Source organism: Pelobates fuscus, chromosome 8, assembly GCF_036172605.1.
Source record: "Pelobates fuscus isolate aPelFus1 chromosome 8, aPelFus1.pri, whole genome shotgun sequence".
NCBI lineage: Eukaryota > Metazoa > Chordata > Amphibia > Anura > Pelobatidae > Pelobates > Pelobates fuscus.
The window spans coordinates 143,884,424-143,906,150 of record NC_086324.1 but is presented as its reverse complement, the minus strand read 5'-3'; positions in this window follow the sequence as shown (position 1 = coordinate 143,906,150).

The window sequence follows — 21,727 nt, the reverse complement described above, 5'->3', positions numbered from 1 at the left end:
AATGCATAGGTTGCCACAGCACCAAAGTATCCCATTTTAGTATTTTTCTTTGTAATATATACATTTGTTTACTATGACTACATTTACAATTTTATGTTTAAGTAGTACAATTAAATAATTTTACTTTCTCTTACTTTATATCTGTAGAAAAAAGAAAACACACATTGGCCAATTGTAAAAAAATAAAAGTAAACATACAATGAATATTTGCAAAGAAAAATTATATTATAAAAATTATATTCAAAATTGAACAATCACCAAAGGCACTCAAACCACTTATTCTTAATGAAGTGGTCTGGCAGGTGTGGTCCTTTAGTCTTAACCCTGCAATGTAATACATTGCAGTTTTCTTGAAACTGAAATGTTTCTATTGCAGGGATAAACACACCCATACCTCTCAACTCCGGGTGTCCTGCCAATTGGTAAGCTGGTAGGTAGGGGGAAAGGGGGCAGGCCAGTGACTCAATCACTGGCACTGCCCAAAGTGGCAGATCCACAGCTTGTCCTAATGCCCTGAGCACAGCATGATTGTGCCTAATGATGCACTCATGCTGTGCTTGTTGGGGACAGCTCTCTGGTGTTCCCCAAAGTGTGATCAATGTCAGGAAACTGGAACAATATCCAAAAAATGGGACTGTCCCACTAAGATTAGGATGGTTGGGAGGCCTGTGCAACTCTTGTGGCTGGCTATCTGACAGGCAGGGATAGGAAGTTACAGCATATACCTGCATCTCTCTACTCACTGATCTGCGGGGGAGCAGTAACACAGCACAGAGAGTCCAGACAGCAGCTCCCAGCCTGCAGAGACAGCCTACAGCTCAGGGAAGTGAGGAATGGGGTAAAGGCTGCAGGGAGACATGGAGACACTGGGACACTAGGGGATACTATGAGACATGGGGACACATGGAGAACTCTGGGGATGCTGAGACACTTGGGGACACTTGGAAACACGGGGACACTGAGACATGGACACACACACACATGGGGACAAATGGGGACACTGAAACACTAAGGGACACTGAGACACTAGGGGATGCTGGGAGAAATGGGGACACAGAGACATGGGGAAACAGACACACATGGGGACACTGAGACACTCGAGGACACTTGGAGACACGGGGACACAGACACAAATGGGTAAACTGAGACATGGACAAACACACACACATGGGGACACATCGGGACACTGAAACACTAGGGGACACTGAGACACTAGGGGATGATGGGAGACATGGGGACACAGAGACAGGGGGACATTGAGACACTTGGGGACAATGGGAGACACACAATGTTCCCAAGTGTCTCATAGTCCCCATGTCTCCCAGCCAGTGTCCCTGGTGTCTCAGAGTATCTATGTTTCCCAGTGTCCCCATGTCTTCCAGTGTACCCAGGAGACATGGGGACACATTGGGACACAGAGAAATGGTGACACAGAGACATGGGGACACTGGGAGACATGGGGCACTGAGACACTGTGATACATAGTCTCAGTGTCCCCAAGTGTCTCAGTGTCCCCTGGTCTGACAGTGTCCCCTAGTGACATGCGGACACTGGGAGACATGGGGACACAAACACTAGGGGACAATGGGTGACATGGGTACACAGGGAGACACTGGGAGCAATCCATCTATACAGCAGAATCAAACTAAGTAGTTTTTGGGTGATTTCACAGAATTTTCTCTGTCACTCCTTGTGATTTAAATCATATGATGTCACACATACATAATTAGTTATGCAAATTAGTAAGGCCTGTATTTTTTTTCCAAGAAAAGTGGCAACCCTAACTACTCTTCACATACTCTTGCTTAAGTATGGAAACTTAATAGGGATATATGGAAACAAAACTTGTGTGGACTAGCAGAAATGAAATTAGTTAAGGTAATGCTGACTTTGATCTCTCTAACACTATGGCATGTTCCCTTTCTTCTGCACTCACTACGTCTCCCCCTTTTTTCTGTCTCAGACTGTATACCAGGAGCTTCTGTCTGCTAGTAAGAAGGTAAGGACACAAGTGGGCATGTGAGTGCTAAGGGACAGTCCTTACAAAGCATGGAGCGAGCGCATCATTAGACGCATTTATGCCAAGCTCAGGATGCTGTTGGCCAGCATGCATGATTGGCAAGCAGCCTGACATGCATTCATGCCAGGCTAGCCTTCCAATTCTTTGGGCGGACACGCCTCCTTTTTGGGCATGATCTGCCCTTTCGAAAGTTCTGGTTACATGATCTGCGTCAGTGGCCCACCCTTTTACACCGCCCATTGACTTCCTGCTTCACTTGACACTGCTGTTAGAGGGTATGGATTTACTTGAAAGATAAAGGCATGAATTATAGAGGGATTAGCATATTTTAAGAGAATCTGAGTTTTTTTATAGCTACATCCTATCCGTCCGGCAACATCTCCACCAGATACGTAATGCTTGAGAGGTATGACAGTTTTAGTGTTTTTGTTCGATAGAATTCTGTACTTAGGCCCCTCATAATTGTCAGCACAACCCTGTTACATATTTGTTTTTATTTGTATTCCTATAATACAACCATATCTGTAAACATTGCAGTTATTTATCGGCCCCCCAAGTTCTCATCGTCTCTTCCTTAACCATTTTGCTTCCTGGCTTCCTTACTTCCTCTTAAGCAATATCCCATCCCTAATTCTAGGGGATTTCAACATTTCCATTAACCCACCCTTGTCCTCAGAACCCTTAAAACTTATTTCAATCATATTCTCCTTTGTGCTATCGCAATGAGTTAATTCTCCCACACATGTAGCTGGCAATACCCTAGATCTTTTTTCAAATGCATGCTCTGTAATTTCTATCATTTGTTATTGAGTGCCTCCACACCCAATACCTCAGGAGGAATCTGCAACTCAGGAGGAGTCTGAATTATGTTGACCTCCAGTAACTCTCAGCTGATCTCTATTCCAAACTCTCATCCATCCCTACCTTCTCCTGTCCCTCTCTGGCTACCTCCTCATATAATGCTATCCTCACCTCTGCCCTTGATGCTGCAGCCCTACTTCAAGCATGTTCCTCAAGGAGGGCGCGCATCCAACCGTGGCATACTAAGGAAACCCGCTACCTGCAGAGATGCTCCCGTTCAGCTGAATGCTGTATAAATTTGGCTTGCGCTCATACAGTGCAGCCAGTGGCGTACACATGACCCATGGGGCCCCGGTGCTAAAATTGATCCGTGGGCTCCCCCCTCCCCGCACTTACTCTGGCGGGCCGGGGCCGCAACACATGGCGGCGGGCACCTGGTCACAGGGGTTGCATGGCTGTGACCCCTGCGACCGCGGTATGTATGCCAGTGCATGCAGATGCACAGACACTTAAAGGACCACTACAGACACCCAGATCACATCAGCTCAATGAAGTGGTCTGAGTGTCAGGTCCCTCTAGTTTTAACCCTGCAGCTGAAAACATAGCAGTTTCAGAGAAACTTCTATGTTTCACTGAGGGTTAATCCAGCCTCTAGTGGTTGTCTTACTGACAGCCGCTAGAGGCGCTTCCGCGATTTTAAGACACTGAATGTCCATAGAAAAGCATTGAGTAATGCTTTCCTATGGGCGGTTTGAATGCGTGCGCGGCTCTTGCTGCACATGCGCATTCGGAGCTGAGAGGCGGAGGGATCCCCAGCGCCAAGGGAGTCCGGCGCTGGAGAAAGGTAAGTGCTGAAGACACACACACACTCTCACGAACAGACGCATACACACTAGCTAACAGACACACACATTTACTGACAGAGACACACTCAGCGACAGACATACATACACACTCACAAAACATACACTCTCACTGACTTTCATCTGGTGCTGTCCCTGCTCCCCTTAAGCATGCTACTGTTTTACCCATCCTAAAATAGCCATCCCTACACCTGTCTTCCACTTCCAACTATTGTCCCATATACCTGCTTCCTTTTTCCTCAATGCTTCTAGATAGACTTGTCTTTACTCGTATGACTCACTTTCTAAATTCCAACTCCCTCCTTGATCCTCTTCAATCTGGCTTTCGCCCCCTCCACTCTACTGAGACTGCTCTTATTTACATTGACATGCTCTTATTTATAAAGTTACAAATGACCTAATCACTGCCAAATTCAAAGGCCACTACTCCCTCCTAATCCTTTTTGACCTCTCTGCTGCTTTTGACACTGTTGATTATGGCCTCCTTCTCCTAACGCTTAAATCTCTTGGTCTATGTGACACAGCCCTCTCATGGTTCTCCTCCTATCTGTACCAACGCTCCTTTAGTGTCTCTTTTTCAAACAGCACCATCCTGTCTCAGTCGCAGTACCTCAAGGTACAGTTCTTGGTCCCCATTGTTCTCTCTCTATACTGCCTCTCTTGGCAAACTTATTAATTTATTTGGATTCCACTATCACCTGTATGCTGATGACACCTAGATATATCTCTCCTCCCCTGACCTCTCCCCTGCTGTCCTACAACTTGTCACCAATTGCCTTTCTTCTATCTCTGATTGGATGTCCTCATGCTTTCTACAACTCAATCTCTCTAAATCTAAGTTTCTAACTTTTCCTCCTCATAAAACTGATCCTCTTACTTCACTCTCCCTGCAGGTTGACGGTACCTGCCTCACCCGATCCTTTCAAGGTCGCTGTCTTGGTGTCACTTTTGATCCTGGTCTCACCTTTACACCTCATGTCCGGTCTGTTGCTAAAACCTGTTGATTCCAACTTAAAAACATTGTCCGCATATGTCCCTTTCTTACGCAAGATGCTGCCAATGAGCTTGTTCATGCTCTAGTAATATCTTGCATCGATTACTGTAATTCTCTCATAATTGGTCTCCCTAGAAGCCGTACTGCACACCTACAATCTGTGGTGAATGCTGCTGCCAGGCTGATCTTTCTCTCCTGTCACTCCTCTCACACCTCACCCCTCTGTCAATCCATACACTGGCTTCCTATCCCCTACAGGTGTCAATTTAAAATACTCATCTTTATCTATAAAGCTCTAACCAACTCTTAAATTTCCTCACTGATTCATAGGTATGCCCCCTCTCGGTCTCTCCACTGTACTGGTGACCTTCTCCTTTCTGCTGCTAGAACCCTCACTGTAAATTCTCACCTGCAAGACTTCTCACGGGCGCTCCTTTCCTTTGGAACCCCTGGCAGACTCTCCCCTAGTCTTCAATCCTTTAAGAAGTCCCTCAAAACCCATCTTTTCAAGAATGCTTATAGCCTCCAAGAGTAATTTCTATCTCTCAAACCTTCCTCTTGCTCTCTCCTGTAGCGCCACACTCCACTCTCACCTCCAGCTTCCCACCATGTCTATTTGCTGTCTCTCTCAATACCCTTCCTATTGTGTTTTTTTACCCAACCTCCTCTAGACTGTAAGCTTGTTTGAGCAGGGTCCTCAACTACCTATTGTTCCTGTTCTACCATTACTTGCATACATTCCTCACCAAGATGGGTCTACTCCGTTTTTAGTATTTTAGGGGCTTATGCACCCAGGCTCCCGTATGGGTTGTCCTAGGACGTGTGGTATGGGCGGTGCTGGAATTGGGCTGCATGCGCCTTATGGCCAATTTGCTTTGCGCCTTGACCTGTAAGCTTTAATAGAGTGCTTATTTATGGGGTGTATAGGTGTTGAGCTTCTTAAAGCTGGGTCTGTGTGTTCGCTTAGTAGTGCTGGTCCAGGAAATTTGGGTCAGCGTCTGGTTGTGGGGGGATAACCAGACGGCGTCTTTGTCGCTGTCAGGCCGAGGGCTTGCAGGAAGGTTGATGCCTCGTTTGGGTGCGATATTGTGTGGGTCTTCCCCGCTTTGTCAGCAAGTAATCAGCGGGGTCCCCATTTGTAGGCTATGGATTTCTCTTGGCGAAGCTGGGTAATAGGCTTGAGAGATCTCCTTTCAGGATAGAGTATGTCTGGAGAAGTCCCGGAAAAATGCTAGTTGTGCTCCCTCAAAGGATACTGTGGGGGTATCTCTTACTGCTCCCATAATAACACCCCGGTCAGAGTCCTGCACCAGTTTTAGCAGTACATCCCTGGGTACCTCTTGGGTTGCATTAGTCACCTCGTTGAGCCTGAAGCAGGAGTCCACCACCAGCTGTTTAGACTGTTTGGGCATGAGGAGGGTGGCAAGGAGCCTCCTGCAATAGTGAGGGAGTTCTGCTTCTGCAAATGTTTCCGGCACTCCTTTTATCCTTAAGTTGCGTGCCCTGGCTTTGTCCTCTAGGTTGGCAAGCTGAGCCTGATGGTCGGCTCACTGCTTCTGCAGGGCACCAATGGCTGCATCTGTGGCTGACTGTGCCAGCGTGTGGCCTGTCATGTTCTCTTCCACTGTGTCCTTGCGTGTGGTAAGGGTGGAGACTGCCTTTTTAATTGGCGCCATATCTGCCTTGAACATAGCTTTGATCTCTGCCACCAGGGCTTTGATGTCTGCCTTTGTTGCTGGGGCCGAGTCTTCCAGTGCTGTAGTCGCTGCTTGCCCCGATGTGCGCATATAAGCGCCTATATCTGCGACCGCGATCCCGGGTCTGGTCGCAGCTTTTTGTTCTTTTTCCCCATAGTGTCGGGGTTCGGGCAGCCACCGGTAAATTCATTCCCTTTTTATTGTAAAGTGCTGAGGAATAACCTGGTGCTCTATAAATACCAATAATAATAATAATAATAATAATATAAATGATATAATAATGATATAAATCCACAAAAGTTTAAAATAAATATTTCAATAATGTCATCATTGAACGTAGAAATGATTTAACTAGTACTACAATTTTATTAAATTACATTTTGGCTATTAAATGGAAATAATTATGATGAATACGATATATGTATCATTATTATTTTACATCTGTTTCTGTAATAGCCTGATAGGTGACAGTGTGTACTAAATATTTTAAATATATGTCTTGTTTCAGAAGATCAAAAGGACCATAAATGTGACAAGTAAGCTGTGCATAATATTGACACAATAGCATTACATTTGCTTTTCGTTTTGAAATGTTAGGCATGTGGTTTATTAATTCTGAATGAAATCTACAGAGAGACAAGTATTGTCTGATTAAATTTCTGTAAAAATCAGTCCATCCTGGTAAAATTTATCTAATGACCATTTTCTTTGCTATAAAGTATTTTTTTTCAGAAGCTTTTTTAGGTTACAAGGCATTGGCCTTTCATTTGTGTTTAAACACAATTATTTTGTGTGAAGCTAAATTAATTCTGACCAAAACAGGAGCATGCAAGATCTGTGTGCAATATAATTGAATTAAAAACTAATATGTTAATTATATTTAAAAATGTGATGAGTTTACTACGGTCCCCAGCTTAATAGAACTTGAGTTATCAAGCTTGGAAAGTTGATTGACAGTAAAGTGAATAGATACAGTGACATGGATTTGAACATGCTTTCTTGTTGGTCTTTTTAACCAATATCTCACTGGCTATAATACTATACACTATATTTAATAATTTTGGATAAGCCTTTCAACTCACTAAATATTTTTTTATACATTTTTAAAATATAAATATTTTTAAATATATCAAATATTTATATTAAAATATAAAACAAATCATATATAATAATATATAAAAATGTTAAAATATTTTTCAGAATTGGAAATAATTTTAAAAGTTTATCCAAACATATTAAATCATTTAAAACTCGTATCCAAATATTCAATCAAGGCATATTATATTACACCTCTAGAGATACCTTTACATTTTCTAGATTTGCTGTGGATCCTTCAGAAGCTCAACGTATACTTTCTGAAACTTTCCTCTAATCAGCTATGGCTGCTAGCTCTTCAGTTTTCTCCAGGTCTGACTATTATTGTCAAAACCCATTTCATTTCATACTGTCTCATTCAAGTCTACACCCCTCCAGAAGTATTTGGCTTTATCTTCCACCACCTGGTGAGAACAACGAGATTTTCCCCACAGACAAAGTAACTGGGAGTTTCCTATCTGTATTTTAGTGAAATAATATTGTTTTCTGATCTGTTTTTGTAATCATTACTTTCTCTTCATGGGAAGGCAGATAATGAGCTGGCACTCAAAGGAACACTCTAAAATAAGTTGTTATGGTCCCAGGAACTCCCTAGCGCTTCCCTACAATTAGTGGTTAAAACATTCAAGAATAGCGTAAACCCAAAGTCTGTGCTCCAGTGCTGGATCGCTCTGCCCCCTGTTATTCTGCTTTCTGAATTCCTTCAGAATTAAAGGCTTGGGCAGCATCGACTAGGGGCGTTAATGATTTACTTAGAGTGCTTAGCTGACGCTCTAAGCCAGTCTGTAGCTGCCCTTTCATAAAAATGGCTTGAAAAAGATAAGCAACCCTAAAGGAAAGGAGGTTCCAGGGACTTCCTTAACATGTCTTTAACTATTTTACTTGTCTTGTGACTACATTTAAAGGAAGGTTGTTTGTCATCCAGAATAATATAGCCATTGCGCAAAAGTAGGTGCTATTGTCACTAAAAAATATTCGCCATTGATGCAATGATTTCACTGTGTAACTCTAAATTCCAACTAAAACATAATCAACACAATTACGTACAACAAACCATTACCTTAATTGGCAATGACGAGTAACTATGCGTTGTTTCTATTTTTCTTTTCTGCGTCTGTTGTACTTTATATAGAAAATGTCAATAAAAATCAGACATAAAAAAAGCTCCAAACAATAGTCATTGCAATTCTTCATTCCTAATTCAGATTGCAATAGGGTGCATTGGGTGTTGTGTCTCATTGCTTCTGGTAGAGATACATTCTGCTGCTTAATCCCTTAGTGACCAGACCATTTTTCAATTTTCTTACTGTTAAGGACCAGGGCTCTTTTTACATTTCTGCCGTGTTTGTGTTTACCTTTATATACCTTTTTTCTAACCAAATAGTCTTTTCAAAGTTACCATTATGTTCATCATATAATATAATTTACTATAAAAAATGTATACAATATGATGAAAAAATTAAAACAAACACACCTTTTCTAACTTTGACCCCCAAAATCTGTTACGCATCTACAACCGCCAAAAAACACCCATGATTAGTGATGTCCCGAATGGTTCGATGGCGAACATATGCGATGTTCGGTCCGCCCCCTATTCGTCATCATTGAGTAAACTTTGACCCTGTACCTCACAGTCAGCAGACACATTCCAGCCAATCAGCAGCAGACCCTCCCTCTCAGACCCTCCCACCTCCAAGACAGCATACAATTTAGATTAATTATGAAGCTGCATTCATTTTATTTATTTTTTTTATTTTTTTTGTTTGTGTTTATTATACATTATCCTCCATAGCCAGTAACCTGTGTTTATTATACATTATCCCCCATAGCCAGTAACCTGTGTTTATTATACATTATCCCCCCATAGCCAGTAACCTGTGTTTATTATACATTATCCCCCTGTAGCCAGTAACCTGTTTTTATTATACATTACCCCCAATAGCCAGTGACCTGTGTTTATTATACATTATCCCCCATAGCCAGTAACCTGTGTTTATTATACATTATCCTCCCATAGCTAGTAACCTGTGCTTATTATACATTATCCTCCCATAGCCAGTAACCTGTGTTTATTATACATTACCCCCCCCATAGCCAGTAACCTGTGTTTATTATACATTATCCTCCCATAGCCAGTAACCTGTGATTATTATACATTATCGCCCCATAGCCAGTAACCTGTGCTTATTATACATTATCTCCCCCATAGCCAGTAACCTGTGTTTATTATACATTATCCCCCATAGCCAGTAACCTGTGTTTATTATACATTATCCCCCCGTAGCCAGTAACCTGTGCTTATTATACATTATCCTCCCATAGTCAGTAACCTGTGTTTATTATACATTATCCACCCATAGCCAGTAACCTGTGTTTATTATACATTATCCACCCATAGCCAGTAACCCGTGTTTATTATACATTATCCACCCCATAGCCAGTAACCTGTGTTTATTATACATTATCCCCCGTAGTCATTTATCGTTGGATCTAGGCAGCATGATGTCTTAGGCCGGCCCAGAGAGTGAGTTAGTGAGTGAGTGAATAATATAATATATATGTTCAGAAACATATTAGTAATATATGTAAATCGGGTTCATGCAAAGAGGGTGAAAATCTATTAAAGAAAAACACACTTATTGCATCAAATTTACAAAGCCAAACTTTTAAAAGCTTTCCTAATTTCTTTCTCGGAATGAGGAATATATCGGTTGTAGACTGAGGATTTCCATCTGCCCAATCTTTTAATAATATGCACTGGAGTGTCAGTGTTGAAGGAGACCGAAGCTGTCCCTATTCTAAATGAAAGACCCGAGACATGGATACAACCCAATCTTAGGAGTAGTGTTCTGATGTAGAAGATTAATTTAACCGCAGTCAGAGGGATTCAGTGAGAGTAGTGGTGAAATGTGTGTGGCATGACTGAGTGTGAGTGAGTCAAGTATTTTAACTGGGCACTAGTTCTAGGTGGGGTAAAGTGGTATAGCGGATGGATGAGTAGTTTGGTTCATTTTAGAGGTTTGTAGAGAAAGTATATAGTGATCATGATTTTTAGCGATATGCAATATTTTTAAGGTGGTCCCAGTGCCACCACTCATATCTGGTGTCACAATAGCTTGCATTTAAAAAAAAAACAACTTTTTTGACTGTAATATAATAGCAATCAGTTTCCTTCACACGTGTGCGTTTCAGGGCCTGCCAGGGCACAGTGTCACACCAGTACAACTCATATCTGGTGTAACAGTAGTGTGCATTAAAAAAAAAATACATGGGGCTTGTTGTCACCTTTCGGGGACCCTTGGTGTTGTACGTGGCTGGATGGAGGAAGAGACCTTCAATGACATCAGTGAGGACAAGGAACGGGACATGGCTAGCTTGGTATCCAACCTTGTGCAAATGGGGAGTTTGTGGTTGTGCAAATGGACTGTTTGTGGTTGTTTGCGGTACGTTAAACGGGGAGTTTGGTCTGTCACTGTGAAGCGGGCATAACCCTTACACTACCTGATCGATACAACATCATACCTGATGTTTTAAAGCACGTTATTCCAAACAATTTAGGAATGTCAGGTGATTTATGCCCTTTATGGATTAAAACCAGACTCTGCATCAACTATGTAATTTTCCATGGGAGTTTTGCCATGGATCCCCCTCCAGCATGTCACAGTCCAGGTGTTAGTCCCCTTGAAACAACTTTTCCATCACTATTGTGGCCAGAAAGAGTCCCTGTGGGTTTTAAAATTCGCCTGCCTATTGAAGTCTATGGTGGTTCGCCTGGTTCGCCCGTTCGCGACCATTTGCGGAAGTTCGCGTTCGCCATTCGCGAACGGAAAATTTTATGTTCGCAACATCACTACCCATGATAAGTAGTTTCTAAAATGTTGTCCTGAGTTTAGAAATACCCAATGTTAACATGTTCTTAGCTTTTTTTCGCAAGTTATAGGGCAATAAGTACAAGTAGCACTTTGCTATTTCCAAACCATTTTTTATTTCCAAACCATTTTTGTTTTCAAAATTAACGAATGTTACATTGTAACACTGATATCTGTCAGGAATTCCTAAATAACCCTTCATATGTACCGTATATACTCGAGTATAAGCCGAGTTTTTCAGCCCATTTTTTGGGCTGAAAAACCCCAACTCGGCTTATACTCGAGTCAATTGTCTGTATTATGGCAATTTGCATTGCCATAATACAGACCGGGGGAGAGGGGGGCTGGCAGAGCTGTACTTACCTGTCCTGCAGCTCCTGTCAGCTCTCTCCTCCTCCGCGCCGTCCGTTCAGCACCTCGGTCAGCTCCCAGTGTAAGTCTCGCGAGAGCCGCGGCTCTCGCGAGACTTACACTGGGAGCTGACAGAGGGAGCTGCACAGACCGCGCGGAGGAGGAGAGAGCTGACAGGAGCTGCAGGAAAGGTAAGTACAGCTCTGCCAGCCCCCTCTCCCCCCCACTGAACTGCCACTGGACCACCAGGGAAGGAGCCCCCCTCCCTGCCATATATCAAGCAGGGAGGGGGGACGAAAAAAAAATAAGAAATAAAATAATTAAAAAAAAATTAATAATAAAAAAAAAGGGGTATAAGGACCACTATGGGAGGGGGGGGGGTATAAGGACCACTATGGGAGGGAGGGGGTGGGTTAAGGACCACTATGGGAGGGAGGGGGGTATAAGGACCGCTATGGGAGGGAGGGGGGGGTATAAGGACCACTATGGGAGGGAGGGGAGGGGTAAGGACCACTATGGGAGGGGGGGTATAAGGACCGCTATGGGAGGGAGGGGGGGTATAAGGACCACTATGGGAGGGAGGGGGGGTATAAGGACCACTATGGGAGGGAGGGGAGGGGTAAGGACCACTATGGGAGGGAGGGGAGGGGTAAGGACCACTATGGGAGGGAGGGGGGGGATAAGGACCACTATGGGAGGGAGGGGGGGATAAGGACCACTATGGGAGGGAGGGGGGGTATAAGGACCACTATGGGAGGGAGGGGGGTATAAGGACCACTATGGGAGGGAGGGGGGGTATAAGGACCACTATGGGAGGGAGGGGGGTATAAGGACCACTATGGGAGGGAGGGGGGATAAGGACCACTATGGGAGGGAGGGGAGGGGTAAGGACCACTATGGGAGGGGGGGTATAAGGACCGCTATGGGAGGGAGGGGGGGTATAAGGACCACTATGGGAGGGAGGGGGGGTATAAGGACCACTATGGGAGGGAGGGGAGGGGTAAGGACCACTATGGGAGGGAGGGGGGGGATAAGGACCACTATGGGAGGGAGGGGGGGGATAAGGACCACTATGGGAGGGAGGGGGGGTATAAGGACCACTATGGGAGGGAGGGGGGTATAAGGACCACTATGGGAGGGAGGGGGGGTATAAGGACCACTATGGGAGGGAGGGGGGTATAAGGACCACTATGGGAGGGAGGGGGGATAAGGACCACTATGGGAGGGAGGGGGGATAAGGACCACTATTGGAGGGAGGGGGGTATAAGGACCACTATGGGAGGGAGGGGGGTATAAGGACCACTATGGGAGGGAGGGAGGGGGGATAAGGACCACTATTGGAGGGAGGGGGGTATAAGGACCACTATGGGAGGGAGGGGGGTATAAGGACCACTATGGGAGGGAGGGGGGGTATAAGGACCATTATGGGAGGGAGGGGGGGGTATATGGACCACTATGGGAGGGATGGGGGGGGGTATAAGGAACACTATGGGAGGGAGAAGGGGGATAAGGACCACTATGAGAGGGAGGGGGTGGGATAAGGACCACTATGGGAGGGGAGGGGGAAGTAAGGACCACTAGGGGAGGGGAGGGTAAGGACCACTAGGGGAGGGGTGAGTCAGGACCACTGGGGGGGGGGAGTGAAGGAACACGGGGGTGGGGAGGTAAGGACCACTGAGGGAGGAGGAGGGGAAGTCAGGACATATGGGGGGGGAGGGGGCGGCAAAATTTTTTTTGCCTACGGCGGCAAATATCCTTGCACCGGCCCTGCACACACTGCATTCACACACTGCATTCATGCACACACACACTGCATTCATGCACACACACGCTGCACTCACACACACACGCTGCACTCACACACACACACAGCATTCATTATACACACACTGTAAATAAATATTCAATTAATATATTTTTTTTAGGATCTAATTTTATTTAGAAATTTACCAGTAGCTGCTGCATTTCCCACCCTAGTCTTATACTCGAGTCAATAAGTTTTCCCAGTTTTTTGGGATAAAATTAGGGGCCTCGGCTTATATTCGGGTCGGCTTATACTCGAGTATATACGGTATATATTTTTTATTAGAAGACATCCTAAGCTAATACACTTGCGGTATTTTGACTCTTTTCATGCAACCATTTTACCACCAATCGATGCCAAATTTATGAATACATGTACTAAGAACTTTAAGTGTTACTACCAAAGAACCCCCCACATGTATAGATGTGTCGCGTCCTCTGGGGGCTAAAATCATTTATTTGTAGGGTGCGCATCCCAGTTTTCCAACTTGGAATTTTCACAGCTGGTCATCATGTACCCATGTCCTGTTTGGGACATTTTTGAACCCAGCCAATGTAATTTGCCCCATCAAACCATATATTTGTGAAAAGTAGACACCCTAGGGTATTATAAATGGTGGTATTTTTACACTTTCCATGCACTAATTCTACTATCAGTCTTTGTCAAACTTTTGGGTAATCATTTTTTTGTGTGTTATTTTTCTCTCACATTGTACTTCAGGCATGGAGTCTTAGTTCCTGTTATGTGTTACTGACAAAGAACATTAAGAGATTTATTTAACCAATCATTGATAACAGGAGTAGTCCCAGAAGATTGGAAGTTGGCGAATGTTGTGCCCATTCACAAGAAAGGTAATAGGGAGGAGTCGGGCAACTATAGGCCAGTAAGCCTTACTTCAGTTGTGGGGAAAGTGATGGAAACCATGTTAAAGGATAGGATTGTTGAACATCTAAAAACACATGGATTTCAGGATCAGAGACAGCATGGATTTACAAAAAACCAATGTGTGCTGGCACTCAATTACGTGTTAGGTGCCGGTATTCGAGGTATAACCCCACAAATAACCTCCAATAAATATCATACAAAAAATATATGAATACCGCACTCAATAAACGATTTTAAGTAATAATTAAACCTATGTTCAAATTTATAGTATTTATTGAAAAGCTTATAAGGATAATTCACAAAGTTAATGGTATTTCATCAAAGTAACACATAATTCATCTTATATACACCAACTATGTACAAATGTCTATCTAGACACAGTATCCTCCTATGTGTAATGAACAGTTCAATAAAAAAATGAAAATAATGTAACGAAATGGGAAAAAAGGAGAAAAAATGCAAAAATATATATATGAAAAAATATATAGAGAATCTATATTGAAAAAATGAAAAAAAGGAGAAAAAAGAAAAAAGAAAAAATGAAAAAATGAAAAAATATATGAAAAAAATACAAAAATAGAGAGAAATGGAAAAAATTGAAAATATACAGAATGCTAAAGTCCTGAAAAGTACAAGTCCAGTATATAGTGCACTATATGTTTTGCCCACTATCTGTGGGTTGGTCTCACCAGTGTCGTCCACTTCTTTATGTAGTATACAGTAGGAAGATGCTGAAGTCTGTGAGGGATGGTCTGCATGGAAGGGATGGAGCGAATTCCTGGTAGTAGGAAGAGTGATTGCCACCCTGTATCTGCTGGTGGCTGGTCAAAACCTTATTTATGGAGAATGAAGTTAATCCGCTGCATCAGGCTCTGTTAGAAGCGAAATTGAAGTCACTCTTAGGGCTTTCCTTGTATAATGGGCATGGGCTGCATGGGCTGCGCGCTCGGGACATATGCGGGACATATGCGCATATCCCTTCCATGCAGACCATCCCTCACAGACTTCAGCATCTTCCTACTGTATACTACATAAAGAAGTGGACGACACTGGTGAGACCAACCCACAGATAGTGGGCAAAACATATAGTGCACTATATACTGGACTTGTACTTTTCAGGACTTTAGCATTCTGTATATTTTCCATTTTTTCCATTTCTCTCTATTTTTGTATTTTTTTCATATATTTTTTCATTTTTTCATTTTTTCTTTTTTCTTTTTTCTCCTTTTTTTCATTTTTTCAATATAGATTCTCTATATATTTTTTCATATATATATTTTTGCATTTTTTCTCCTTTTTTCCCATTTCGTTACATTATTTTCATTTTTTTATTGAACTGTTCATTACACATAGGAGGATACTGTGTCTAGATAGACATTTGTACATAGTTGGTGTATATAAGATGAATTATGTGTTACTTTGATGAAATACCATTAACTTTGTGAATTATCCTTATAAGCTTTTCAATAAATACTATAAATTTGAACATAGGTTTAATTATTACTTAAAATCGTTTATTGAGTGCGGTATTCATACAGCATGGATTTACTTCAGGGAGATCATGCCAAACTAATCTTATTGATTTTTTTGATTGTGTAACTAAAATTATACATCAGGGTGGTGCAGTAGACATTGCTTACCTAGATTTCAGTAAGGCTTTTGACACTGTTGCACATAGAAGGCTTATCAATAAACTGCAATATTTAAGTTTGGATTCCAATATTTTTGCATGGGTAAGGCAGTGGCTGAGTGACAGGCAACAGAGGGTTGTCGTCAATGGAGTATCTTCGAAGCTTGGGCTTGTCACCAGTGGGGTACCTCAGGGATCTGTACTTGGACCCATTCTCTTTAATATTTTTTATTAGTGATATTGCAGAAGATCTTGATGGTAAGGTATGTATTTTTGCTGATGATACTACGATATGTTACAGGGTTGATGTTCCAGGAGGGATAAGCCAAATGGCTACTGATTTAGGTAAACTAGAAAAATGGTCAGAGTTGTGGCAACTGACATTTAATGTGGATAAGTGCAAGATAATGCATCTTGGACGTAAAAATCCAAGGGCAGAGTACAGAATATTTGATAGAGTCCTAACCTCAACATCTGAGGAAAGGGATTTAGGGGTGATTATTTCTGATGACTTAAAGGTAGGCAGACAATGTAATAGAGCAGCAGGAAATGCTAGCAGAATGCTTGGTTGTATAGGGAGAGGCATTAGCAGTAGAAAGAGGGAAGTGCTCATGCCATTGTACACAGGGCCGTCTTTAATAGTGATTGGACCCTGGGCAAGCACTTGCTTGGGCCCCCTGGACCCTGCTGCCCTTCCACTCCCTGGCATGCAATCATGCCTTACACTCCAACCCAGTGGCAGAACTAATGCAGAGAAGCCCTGGTACAAGAAAGTTGTTTGGGCCTCCCCCTCTAGCACAAGAGTGGTGAAAAGATACATCCCCATCTGTCATACAACTCCCACAATGCTATGCTAGCTGGGGATCTATACTTTGCCCATCCTTGTAAGGTTGTATTTGTGTGCAGTATTTGTGCATTTGAATGTAAGCCTGTTTTTGTATAGAGTATATGTGTGCATGTAGAGGTGTATTTGTATGTACTATTACAATTGGAATGCAGAGGTGTACTTGTGTGTAGTGTTTGCGTTTGAATGCAGTGGTGTGTGTTTGTATGTATGGTTGACTTTTAAATGCAGGTGTGCAACTGTGAGTTGGTGTATGCATATCATTTTGGCATTTTAATACTGGGTTTTGTTTGTATGTAATATTTGCCTTCAGGGTTGTTATAGGATGTAGTGTTGTCTTCTAAACATTTGTGTATAGTATTGGTTGTAACGGATCGCCTGGCACCCCGACTTGGTACCTCCGTTAATGGATGCTCCTAGTGCTTCCTGAGGACTCCAAGCACTCTGGCAGACACCACAATCACCGAATACGAGAAACCTTTTAAATTCTCCCAAGCATATGAATGCTGTAGACCATTGAATAGGAACCATACGAATAGGCTTGTACTCCTTGCAGTCAACTGGAACAGCATGCAATAAATCCTTCCCCCCAATAATGAGACGACACATCACTTTGAGGGTAAAACAGGAACTCTGGACTGGCTCATCCAGCCCGGCTTTTATTACAATAATACACATACAGTCCACACCCAGGGGGAGGCATAAAATATCCAATCACATACATGGTTCAGCCCACACATCCCCTCCCCTCAGATAACATTAAACCCAATTATCCGGTACACCTTTTCAGCCAAGTTCTGGATGTACCCCAAAACCCAGGGGTACACCTTTAAATCCAGCATCGCTGGATAGCCCTTATTCAGGGGGGAAACATATTCAAAATTCAAGTCATTCGGATGAACGGTTCGTGAGATATGGGGTTCCAAAGATTTGACCGACCGCATGGGTAAAGTATCCGAAAACAGTTCCATGCATTTTGGCCCTGCGGTCGGTCACAAACAAGGGAATGAAAACAGACGAATTGCCTGTGTTATAGAGCCTGGAGAGGGTTTGAATGAATTCCCTTGTTTGTGGGGTTCTTTCTACCGAACGGCGGGTCATTCGGTAGTTTCTATACGAATTTCTGGAAGTATGGAGGTCTCAGCGGTGTTTGCCTAGTCAAGTGTCCGATTTTAGTTCCAGACACTCGACGGCAAAACACCGCTGTTCGGTAGTTTAAGATGGCCGCCGCCACGTGTTTGTTTCCCGAATGGCGGCCACCCAGAGGACAAAGAATACATTACACTGATTGCCAATTACCCGTTTGCAACATTGTTGCAAACTGTAATTGGAGGCACACTTATTCCTGGGTGGTCTGGTTGTTCGGTAGTTTCACTCAATATAATGAATGGAGTGATTCTACCGAACAATCAGATGAATGCTGCATACATATCCCAGGTTAAACTCAACACATAAATACATATGTAATATTAAAGGCAGTATACTGGAATATGCTCCACAGTCTTAAAGGGACAGTAGTCCCAAAAGTCCCAATATGTCCATCGCTGATTTTAAAGGGCCAGTAGCAGCAATATAAAGTACAATATGCCCCAAATAACCCAGGGGCCATAGTCAGCAGGTAGGAGGCTAGCAAACAGGCTTCTCCAGGGCCCAGTGGCGAGGTTGGTTTCGCCACATTGGTGTTTGAGTAAAGGGTGTGTTTTATATATAATTTTGGAGTTTGAAATCAGGGGTGTGTTTGTATGTAATGTTTGTGTTATCAGGGATGTGTTTGCATGTTGTTTTTGATTGCTGGGATGTATACACATACACAGTTACATACACATCAACACATATATAAACATACTGACAAATGCACATACCTTGACACACAGATACACACACTGGCACATGCACACAAATTCTGATATGCACACTGGCACATAAACACTCAGATACACACCGACACAGTTACACACTGGCACACACATACACACAGATACACACACTCTGACATACATGTGATATTTTTTATGTTTGCAGCAGGGCAGAAGCAGAGAGTTGGAGGAGGCACAAAGCTTGTAAATGCTGATGCTGCTGTGGCAAGGCAAGCTGGTACTGTTATATGTAATGCACAACAAAAAAAAAGAATTAAAACATAAAATTAAACATAAAAACACTGTGCTTAAATGCAACTGCAGCAATAATTAAACTCATCTAAACAGAAAAAAAGCAGTGAGTGGGGGCACATAGAAGAAAGGCAGTGAGTGGGGGCACAGGGTAAAAAAGCAGTGAGGGGGGAAGGCAGGAGCAGTGAGTGGGGGCACCGAGCTGAAAATTCAGTGTAGGAGAAGGTAAGGGTCAGCGGTGTTCGGTGAAATGTGTAGCCAATTTCAGTTCCATGAATTTGGCTACACATACCGCTGACCTCGTTCGAATGAGCAAAGATGGCTGCCGCCACGTGTTGGTTTGCATGAACTGCGGCAACTCACCGGTCGGCAATTTACCTACGGCAGGCTCCCAGCCTGGGAGGTAAATTGCCTGCACGCTTCCACTTCTGGGTGGTCCGCCTGTGTGGTACTTGGTTCAGTAAGCCCCATTTACTGAACCAAGTGGAAAATGAACAAAATATTTTAACTAAGTCTGGGACACTGGGGACACCGTCTTAAAGGGGCATTGTCACACAAAGTCTCAATATCTCCCCAGATGGTTCTTAAAGGGCCAGCATGGTCCAATACAAGTCCATAAGCTACAATGCAGTTCTTAAAGGTCCAGCAGCAGCACAATATAAATCCATTAGCCCAAATAATGTTTTTAAAGGGCCCAATCTCCCAGGGGCCATAGTCATGCGGAAGGAGGCTGGCAATCAGGCTCCTCCAACAGCCAGGGGAAAAGGGCAGCTTGTCACCTAACAATCCAGTGACAAAAGGCGTTTTGTCACACCGCCCATAGGAAAGCATTACTCAATGCTTTCCTATGGATGTCCAGCGTCTTCTCGCTGTGATTTTCACTGTGGGAAGTGCCTCTAGCGGCTGTCAATGAGACAGCCACTAGAGGCTGGATTAATCCTAGTGTAAACATAGCAGTTTCTCTGAAACTGCTATGTTTACAGCTGCAGGGTTAACACTAGAGGGACCTTGAGCTGAAGTGGTCTGAGTGCCTATAGTGGTCATTTAACATAGTATATTGTGTTCCATAGTATTAGCTGCTGATGTTTATTTTGCAAGGAATGATACTGCTAATGAGAACTTTACCAATCTTGGTCTTAAGCCTAGTTTCACTATTTGAGGCCTGACCTCTGTGAGCTGTAAATTATGATTTTATTGGCCAGGAACAATGATGAGCGCTTAGTGCTTACTCATCCTGAGCACCGTGGACAAATCTACAGATAGATGACTATATTTACTTCATATGGGGATTCTCCGAATTCAGCTCCTTGTCTTTCCTGCAACATTTTGTTTTGCTTCTTTTGTGTTCAGACCTAAGAATTTAATTGTCTTTCTTCACCTCCTGCAGTACATGTCAAAACTTCAAAACTTCAAGAATTATCAAGCTTTTGGGACAGATAATGAACTGATGTGAACAAATTAAGGCTTCCAACATAGCCGTGGATTTATTTGCTGCAGCATGATACAGAGGTAGTCAGCATTATTGTATACAATGACGAGTGCTTGATTATTGTGTCAAAGCACCTTTCTCTTCAATAAATGTAAACTTATTTCCCACAGGATCTCTAGTAACTGAACACATCAAAAGGCTTGTCATATTTCTGAAAAAGAATGAACAGCTAACGCACTATATAAATCTGCAGTCAGAAACATCTTTGTGTGACTGTTACATGATCTGCTCATTATTTCAACGGGCAGATCATTTTTTCAAGCCACGGTTGGCGACATTATCCATGGTGCATTATTATAAATAATTCATATTTTTAGTGATGATGTGTAGTACAGGGGCCATTAATCTCAGGGCAGTGCCAGCACATGTGGTTGCTGACTTTAATGGCGTTGCACTTTTGCACAATGGCTGCTGCCATTTTAATTCAGCCCCTCTCTGCATAATCACTTTGTGTCATATCACATTCCATTTTTTTCTCCTCAGCATCTCTAAATGCAGATTGTATTATAGAGAGGGCTCGTAGTTCTAGTGCAGTGGGAACCAATCGAAACTCAGTTCCCTTATCCTGTTTGCAAAGGGAACTGGGTTCCCATTATTCTAACTGTTAAATGAGGAGCACTGCTTACAGAACAGGAACATTCATACACATCAGAAGACATAAAAAAAAAAATGGAATAATAGCAAGTGAAGAAGTGCTCTACTTTAAATTTTCCTGCGCAGCTTTTAAATCCCAAGTGCTCTGTATATAAACACGTGCGTCTACTTTCACATAAGGCAGGTGTCATTTTGACAGATTAACAAGCCTCCAGGTGGGGTCTGGCCTATTAAGAAGCAACCCCAGCATTCAATGGAGTGATTAAAATGTCCTCTTCCTACGTATGTTGAATGTGCATAATGCTGTATAAATGCATGTTTAATTGTTATGTTTTAACTATTAAATCTCCACGTCTACATTCCATTCTAGATAGGACAGAAACTCCAGCACAACAGCTTCTTCTCTTCAGATGTGCAGGATTCAGTATTGCATAAAAACAAATTAGCAATGTTTTGGCCAGGTTCTAGCTAATAACCTAATCACACTGCTCTTATACAACCAGCTAAAATAAAATGGATCCTGTTGCATTATTTTAACTTTGCAGCTCCATATGTGGCGGTAGCTGAGGATGTAGGATATTTGCAAACATTGAACCACGTGACGTTTTCTTAAACATAGTTATGTCTTCTGTCATACTCTGCAGAGACCTTAGAAGAGCTTGAGGTGGCCAGGAAATCTGCTG